Source organism: Theropithecus gelada, chromosome 3 (genome assembly GCF_003255815.1).
Source record: "Theropithecus gelada isolate Dixy chromosome 3, Tgel_1.0, whole genome shotgun sequence".
In the NCBI taxonomy this organism is placed as follows: Eukaryota; Metazoa; Chordata; class Mammalia; order Primates; family Cercopithecidae; genus Theropithecus; species Theropithecus gelada.
The window spans coordinates 167,326,496-167,335,644 of NC_037670.1; the positions used below are offsets into that span (position 1 = coordinate 167,326,496).

The window sequence follows — 9,149 nt, forward strand, 5'->3', positions numbered from 1 at the left end:
AGAAAGCCCAGCTGTGTGATCTTGGACTTGGCTTCCCCTGTCTTTCCCATCCCAGCATCCTTCCAGGAAACAGCCGGTCTCCCTCTCTGCTCTGAGAAGGCAAGTTTCCTTATCACCTGTGAATCACAAACCCACAGAGTGGCCAAACGTAGCCGAACTGATGCAAGACCCTGGGAAGGGGAAAGCTGCAGGTTTGTTTGTGCTTAGAGGAGTGGTGACCCTCACCTTACAGACACCTCTTCTCCCGATCCTCGGGAGGTATAAAGACAGGTCCTCCACCACCAGTCAGGGACACTCTACCACCATGAATCCACTCCTGATCCTTACCTTTGGGATCTGCTAGTGAGTATCATGCCCTGCCTCAGGCCCCACCCACACCCTTTCCTAGCAGACACATACCCTTCCATTCTTGCCGCCTCTTTTCTTTAGACTATGCTCTGATATTCTATTTCCTCCATCTGGCATCTTTACTTCCCAACCTCCTTGGGCTCTCTTTAAGCCTCAATTGTTTCAACTTCTCCCTAATTTCACTCTCACCACTGTCATTCATCCATATCCGAGCTGTAGTTGGAGAAGCTGGGAAGGGAGGCCAGGTGGGGCTGGCCCATGATATGAAGCAGCAGGCTTCAGGCTTGGCTCTGACAGCACCAGAATAGCACAACCAGGGCAACCGTGAGGATGCCTAAAAAAAATCTGTGACAGGATGCACCTGAGAAAGACAAGTGTCTTCACATTGAAGAAGGGGAGGAGTGTGCCATTAACCTCGAATGCACCTGAGGAGGTTGAAAAATTACTCATGCCAGAGACTCAGCTCTAGACATTCTAACTTCATTTGTCTGGGGTGAAGCTTGTGTTCCGGGCTTTTAAGCGTCCCAGGTGATTTTTAACTATTCCAGGCATACAGCCAAGGTTAAGAATTGCTGCCCTATTGGCCAATAACAACATCTACCTTTGTTCTGCCGAAGTGAGCCTGGGGCTGCCCTCAACTCTGCCCTGACTGCACAGATCGGAGCTATGGGGAAAGCTGGTCATGGCCAGGTCTACGCAGCCAGAGGGTTTTCCTAGCTTTTCCAAAGTATCCTGACAATGCAGGGCTCAAATAGCCAGGGGAAGTACACAGGTGCTGAACAAAAGAGAGAGGCATTCAGTGGGTAAGACAACCACATCCCAACTCCTATCCCACTGGAAGGACTGTGAGGACATTCCTTGCGACCTTACCCTGGTGACCCGAGGAGAGATCTGAGCCCCTTCACAGTACCTAGCTACGTGCCCTGGAGACACAGAGACTTGAAAGACACATCCAGTGATGCTCACCAGGGATGGCAGTGCTCCCTCCCTTGCCTAGCCTCACTGTACTTGTTAAGGTTTTCTAATTAGCAGGAAGCAACCGCAGGCTGGTAGCACCACCCCTAACATGCTACTGACTTGCCTTCTCCCTTCCCGTCTCCACTCCAGTTGCTGCCCCCTTTGACGATGATGACAAAATCTTTGGGAGCTACACTTGTGGGAAGAATTCTGTCCCCTACCAGGTGTCCCTGCATTCTGGCTCCCACTTCTGCGGTGGCTCCCTCATTAACAAACAGTGGGTGGTGTCAGCAGATCACTGCTACAAGCCATAAGTGTGGGGCCCCTGACTGCAAAGCTCTCAGCCAGGCTGCCTGGGCGAGCTTGGCTTCAGCCCAGGGAAGTACTGAGGCTGGGTAAGATGGAGGGGAGAGGTCGTGGAGAAGAAAACTTGTTGGCAGCAGCTGACTCCACAGAGCAGAGAGTGAACACAAGACAGGAACCTCTCATACCCAGGCAAATCCATGAAACAGCAAGGGTTGTGGTCATAAAAGCAGGCAGGGATGATCTTGGGGTGGTCAGAGCTAGCGGGAAAAGCAGGCAAGTACCTTTTGCTGGGTAGCCACATATTAAAGCCACCTAAGAAAGAGTTTTAAAAAATACTGATGCCTGTGTCCTATTCCAGGGCAATTAACTCAAAATTTTCAGGAAGAGGGTGTGAATATCAGTGAGTCTTTAACACTCTACCTCTGGTAACTGTAAAGTATATAGACAGAGCTGAGAACTGCTGCCTACACCAAGAACTCTCAAACCTGAGTATGCATCAGAACCACCTGCAGGCTTGTTAAGGCACAAATCACTGGGTCCCATCCCCAAGGTTCTGATCAGTAGGTGGGGGTAAGGATAAAGAATTTACATTTCTAACAAGTTTCCAGGAGATGCTAATGCTATGGCTATCCTTGGATTAGATTACACAGAAGGGTGGTGCTCACCAGGCCAAGAAGGGAGGGAGGAACAGGCACTGTGCACAGTTAGCAAAGGCCTGGGGTGAAGAATGCTGGGAAATCTTAAAGGAGCTCCTTTTGCCCACAGTGCTAGTGACTGTGGAGACTGTGGAAAAGAGACTGGGAAGGCTGGTTGAGGAGCAGCCTCCGGTGGGATCCCTTTGCCTCTTCCCCACCTCACTACCACCAACCTCTGAAGCAGAAAGTTCCTGGGTCTCACACCTGCACTGACCCACATCCCTCTACTGCCCATGCAATATGGCCACACATCCCACCCCATGCCACCAGAGCTGTCCATGAGCAGGGAACTTGAGGACCCTGGGGAAGGTGGGATGGGTGCCCCGGCTGTGTGAGAAGGTCTTCACCATGCCTGCCCTGCCCAACAGCCGCATCCAGGTGAGACTGGGAGAGCACAACATGAAAGTCCTGCAGGGGACTGGAACAGTTCAACAATGCAGCCAAGACCATCCGCCACCCCAGATACAACTGGAGGACTCTGGACAATGACATCCTGCTGATCAAGCTCTCCAGGCCTGCCATCATCAATGCCTACGTGTCCACCATCTCTTTGCCCACTGCCCCTCCAGCTCCTGGCACTGCGTGCCTCATCTCTGGCTGGGGAAACACTCTGAGCTCTGGCAGCGAGTGAGAACCTTTGTCCTTCTACTTCCCTTCATCCTTACAATTTCCGGAACAAACTATGCCCCTTAACTTGAATCCTCTGGCCTCCAGGCTTAAGACACATTTCTAATGCCCATTACCCCCAGGCTCTGCACTGGGCACCAGAGAGATGCAAAGTATAAAGGATGTGGCTCCTAAATTCAAAAGACAGGACAAATGGAGAACTTGCTATGATCATGTCTTGGGTTCAACAATGATCATTCTGGGAACTAAAAGCCAGAATCCCTTTCCAGGACTTATGTTTTGGAGTCCTCTCCAGGGGCAGTGTTCCTCTTCGGGTTCCTCTTCAATGTTTCATCCTAGATTGTCTCCTTCTCTGGCCTGACCCACATTTTGACTTTCTTTGATCTCTTCCTGATCCTCACAGCCAACTACCCAGACGAGCTGCAGTGCCTGGATGCTCCTGTGCTGACCCAGGCTAAGTGTAAAGCCTGTTACCTGGGAAAGATTAAGGACAATATGTTTTGCATGGGCTTCCTCGAGGGAGACAAGGATTCTTGCCAGGGGATTTGACCCCTTCCCATGCTGAGGCTCCCACTGATACCCAGGCCCCATCCGGGAAAAAGATTTGAACTCCCAAGGTAGCAGGGCGGAGGAGGCTCCCTGCAGTGCCCCCATGGAGAAATGAGGAAGGCTCCCTTGGGCTGCATGCTGTCTGTTTAGGAAGAACAGAGAATGCAACACCCTGAGAAGGATGTGGAGTCACAGAGCTGGCTGGAAGGGGGTCTTTTAAGATTCAGAGTAAATGTAGCTATATTCCTCCTCCATCTCTCTCTTCATACAACTTGTCCCTTCTTCTCCCCAGCTTGATGATGGTGGCCCTGTGGCCTGCAACGGAGAGCTCTAAGGTGTTGTCTCCTGGGACGATGGCTGTGCCCAGAAGAACAAGCCTGGAGACTACACCAAGGTCTACAACTATGTGGACTGGATTAAGGACATGATAGCTGCCAACAGCTAAACCCCTGTCCCGCTGCAGTCTCTATACCAGTAAAGTGACCCTGCTCTCACTGTCTGTGTCTGTGCCTGCTCCCTCACACTCCTTCACATTGGAAAGCATCCTCCAATCTCAGGTCAGACACAAATGTCCCCCTTAAAGGTTAGCAGAACCCCCAGCTCCCAAAATGTGTTCCATGGTACACTAGATTAGCACATACAAAGAGATGGAATCCAAAAAGCAGCAGCAGCTTCTGAGAAAGGGGGCACTGTTTTCCAGAGAAAAGTGTTTTAGAACGGTGTTCTTTGAGGAGGGGGTATTGATTTTTATTTGGGTTCTCACAATGGTTGGAGCTACTCTGCCTTCAGAACAATCACAGCACAGAAAAATGTGTCAGCATCTTCAAGGCAGCCCAAAAAATCTGACCAACTGAATCTTATTGCTAACATAAAACAATGTCAGATGCTTTTGGTGATGACATGCCTCTCCCAGGAAAGTGTTGGCACCAAGCCCCGGACCAAGCCCTCCCTTCTCATTCACCTGGAAAATCAGACTCAAGTAAATCTCGCTGGCCCCCTAACTCTTCCCTCAATTCCCTAGTTCGATCTCTGTGAGCAGCTAGAGAGATGTCCTGCCTACCATAGCGGGAGCCAGACTGCGACTTGGGAATCAAGCCCAGCTCTGCACACTTTATTTTCGTCTTCTTTGCCTTTGGGGTAGGACGCCACAGTGAATCCCACAGCTAACACCAGCTCCCCATTACGACCAGGGAAAGAAACTAGGGAGGGTCAGGATTCACCCATTTGATTAACTGAGGATTGATTCATTTTCATAAAACTTGCTTGCTTTTGATACCATCCAGCCACACTGGCCACACGTTGGCTGACTTGCACCCACTGGACACAGCAGAGAGAGGCAGGCCCCATGGCACATCTGGCACCTGTCAAAGCCTCCTCCTGGCAATTCTGAGAGGGCCCATGTTGGGTCCATAGCTCATCCAAGCTTGTCATCGAAGATCCAAGGAAGCTTCCATTTGAAATTCCACTTTCACCTTCTATCCCAAGTGGTTGTGGACACCCTGGGAGCTGGTACCAAGGGCCAGGAGCAGCCAAGGGAAAAAGACAAGTTCAGAGCTCATTTCCAGTTACAGGGAACATAGCACAGACCTCAAGTGTCCACGGAGCAGAGTGCAAATTGCAGTGATGAGTAGAGTAAAACCTCTATATGGAGCAAAGCATTCCCAGAAAACACAGGGGACCGCCATCCACATGCTGTAGAATACACCACATGCTGTAGAATGAATCAGACACTTGTTTGGTAAACAATAAATGTGTAAGATCAAATACCTTCAGAGGGCCATCTGTGCTCTAGATGTGGTTCGTATGAGGAGACGGCTACCACTCACTATCTTCAGAGGAAAATAGGTCTCAGGGCTTGCACACAATGGACAGATACACACAGGTCACCGAGAAAGTCACTGCATACAAACATCACTTTGTTCAACATGGATTTTGTTTTTCTGGAGTCAAAATGCAGATCCTAGTTCACTGTACAGCCTTGGGTTTGTCTGCTTTAGGAGATATATGTCCAGTAGATAGATACACAGACAAGACACATACATTTTTTCCCTTTCTTACCATAATGTCAATGCCTCATCTGAATATCATCATCACTCAAGCGTCAAGGGAGGAACCAAACGCTTCATAGAAACAGGGCTGGGCGGGGAGTGTTAGTTTCCACTGTTTTCCGTCTCCATTCAGATCATTCCTTTCAAAACCCAACTGGCTACCTGAAGCCAAGAGACAGACATAAGGATCCCAATGGCCTTCCAGACGGCTGCTTCCACCTCCTACCTGGGCCATTTTACACAGAAAATTGAGTCACTCCACTCAGAAGGGTTGCCAGCAGAAACAGGGCATGAAAATCACAGACAACCATGGGATTTCTTCCACGTGGTCAGTGTAGAATAAACCACTACCACCACCAAAAACACAAAACAAGAAAAAAAAAAAAAATTCAAAAAAAAAGACAAAATACTGTGTAGAGGCAGGCCATGGGGTTGCCTTTTCTCAGGCCACACAGCTTTCCCAGTCCATTTGCTCACATGGAACCGTGAGATGTGAAGGTCTCCAGAGCGTGTGCTCGGGATTGAGGCTGGCACTGTTCACCTGTGGGTCCAGACCAAAGGGCAAAGAGGCAGAAAGCTGCAACTGTGTCCACCGCCACGGCTTAGGCCCTCCTTCTCACAGAGGCTATGAAGAGCCCCCACCTCAGGCTTCACACAAAACATCTCCCTCTGGCTGAACACCAGCCAGGCTGGAGTGCCGTGGCATGATCTCTGCTCACTACAACCTCTGCCTCCTGAGTTCAAGTGATTCAGCCTCCCAAGTACCTGGGATTACAGGCACCCGCCACCATGACCAGCTATTTTTTTTTTAATTTTTTGTATTTTTTTGTATTTTTTTGTATTTTTAGTAGAGACAGGGTTTCACCATGTTGGCCAGGCTGGTTTTGAACTCCTGACCTCAAGTGATCCAAAGTGTTGGGATTGCAGGTGTGAGCCACCACTTCTGGCACAGGCCCCATTTTTAAAAAAATAATTTCAACTTTTATTTTAGATTCAGGGGCTACATGTGCAGGTTTGTTACTGAATATATTGTGTGAAGCTGAGGTTTGGGGCACAAATGATCTCATCACTCAGGCAGTGAGCGTAGCACCCAATAGGTAGTTTTTCACCCTTTCCTCCCTCCTTCTCTCTTCCCTCTACCAGATGTATTGTCTACTGTTCCCGTCTTTATATCCATGTGTATCCGATTCTCAGCTCAAACTCATACATGAGAATGTGGTTTTTGGCTTTCCGTTCCTATGTTAATTTGCTTAGGATTATGGTCTCCAGCTCCATCCATGTTGCTTCAAAGGACAAGATTTCATTCTTTTCGTGGCTGCATAGTATTCCATGGCATATATGTATCATATTTCTTTTATCCAGTCTACCGCTGATGGACACCTAGCTTCATTCCATGGATTTGCTACTGAGAATAGTGCTGTGATGGACATGTAAGAGCATGTGTATTTTTTGGCAGAGCAATTATTTTCCTGTGGGTAAATGCCCAGTCAAGGAATTGCTGGGTGGAATGTTAGTTCTGTTTTAAATTATTTCAGAAATCTCCAAACTGCTTTCTGCATTAATTTTTCCATGAACTAATTTACACTCGGCCCAACAGTGTATTAGCATTGCCTTTCCTCTGCAGCCTCACCAGCATCTTCTACTTTTTTGACATTTTAATAAAAGCCACTTGGCTGCCAGGCCCTTTCAAGGCCAATGTGGGAAAGAGCCACAAACCTCCCTTTTCCCGAAAAGAATTCTTGCCTGACCACTTGTAGAGTTCTTGAATTCATCTGTCTTTCATTGTTTGGTTTTCAAACAAAAACCAAAGGTAAAGTAGTGTGACCTTCCACACCTGAACCAGTTTACAGCCCCCAGAGCCTGCTGGGAAGGGGCTGGTCAAGCATGCATTGATCTTGTCACCTGGAATCTGAGAGATCAACAAGCCCCATAGCAACCAACCATACAACTGCCCATCAGCGCCCATCCTTTCACGGGATTAGCTCAATTCTGGCTCTGCAGACACTGGCAGCCACAGGTCACAAATCCTGGGTCTCTGTGGGCTTCCCTCATCACCCAGGGCCACAATGGGCTGCCTGTCCTAGGCAGAGACACAGCAGCATTCTCCTAAACTGAAATTAAGCATAAATTCCCTTCACCAATAATCATCTGAGGGCACAGTCCCTGCCTCCTTCCTTGGAGATTTTAAAACACTCATCTCTCTGACCAAACAGGTAGGTGAGATCTGACTTTAAACAGGGGAAATCGGGATGAAATGGGGTATCAGGAATGAATCCCAAGTGTTTTTGTGTGGGAACAGGCATCCACATTCCGACCTGTATCTGGAGGTGGAGAAAAATGCAGGAAAGGAGAAGAGAAAAAATGGGGACAAAGTGGCTGAGAGTACTTGAAAGCTTCTCTTCTGGTTCTTTCCGGCTCTGGTTGCTGTGCCAAGGTCTTGGGTGCAGGCAGGGCCAGTTCTGGCTGGGAGCTGCTGCTCTGGGAGATGGGAGAGTCACTTCACCTCCAGAAAGCTCATTTGATCATCTGTAAAATGATCATTTCATCATCTGTAAAATGTAAAATCCCAAGGTGGTTGTGATGATAAAATGAAAAAAATTCTTAACTTATATGAGTTACATGCTGTATAGTAAGTTACATGATATATAGTAAGCACACAGAAATGATTCACTGTTACCATAATTGAAGGACAGTGGTTTGGTGGGCTAAGCACTAAACACAAGACAGAAAGATGTCTTAGAGAAGTAGACAAAAAAATCTATAGTTCAGAATGAACAGTACGAAGAATGACATGTCCTCCAAATGGAGCTTGGGCAGCTGGATCTGAACCTGTCCTACACACCCGAGTCTACAGTATGAGGTAACAGTCTCCACCTACAGCTATGTTCTCTGCCTGTAGAGTCATTGTTTTTTGAAGAAAGATGACCTCAGACTATACTGTGATCATTTAAGGAAGAGCACAAAATACTGGAGAAGGTTAGTCTTCAAGCTCTAGATACAGAAATCCTCATATTCTTGGGTGTTCCCTATCAGAGACAGAAGCACTGATCCAAAAATCCCCTTTTCCAAACAAATTTTCCATCTTCTACCAAGGTTCACCTCCCTGTTTAGTGCACAGTGGTGTCGACAGTTGCTAGAGCAAGAGTCTCTCCTTATCCTCTAAGGCAGGAGTTCTGTGGAGACCCCATGACAAGGGGACAAAATGAAACAACATGCTTAGGGACAACACAGGAAAAGCCCATATTATCAATGCTCCAAAACCTGGCTGCCTCAGGCTTGGCCAGTTATTCATGAGCAGAGAGGTGTGTCATCTACATGGCAGTCATGGCCTGAATGGGTCTGGAACTGTGGCAAGGTAAGGCTCTGAGAGAAGCTGCCAGGAGAAAGATGAATTCAATCATCTATTTCTACCAGGAAGAAAAGCACCAGGAAGGAATCAGACGTACAGATTGTCCTCTGGGGACCTGTGCCTTGATCCTCAATAAATCTCCTTTTAGATGCCACCTGCAGCAATTCCCACATTTCACAACGCTCTCCATGACTTCCGTTGGCCTTATGGTCAGCTCTGCCAAGATCTGTATTCTTGGGCAAGACAGAATCCCTCTCAATCTTATTGTCT

General features: G+C 48.1%; 1 protein-coding gene, 1 pseudogene and 1 gene segment (V, D, J or C); all 3 read left to right on the plus strand.

The window, feature by feature from the left end:
* Positions 1-9,149, plus strand: part of LOC112620195 (immunoglobulin delta heavy chain-like) — a 233,042-nt gene that overhangs the window by 191,579 nt on the left and 32,314 nt on the right. The window lies entirely within an intron of this gene.
* The window catches only part of LOC112620203, a 119,099-nt gene that overhangs the window by 81,916 nt on the left and 28,034 nt on the right, over positions 1-9,149 (plus strand).
* Positions 305-3,927, plus strand: LOC112620206 (annotated as a pseudogene).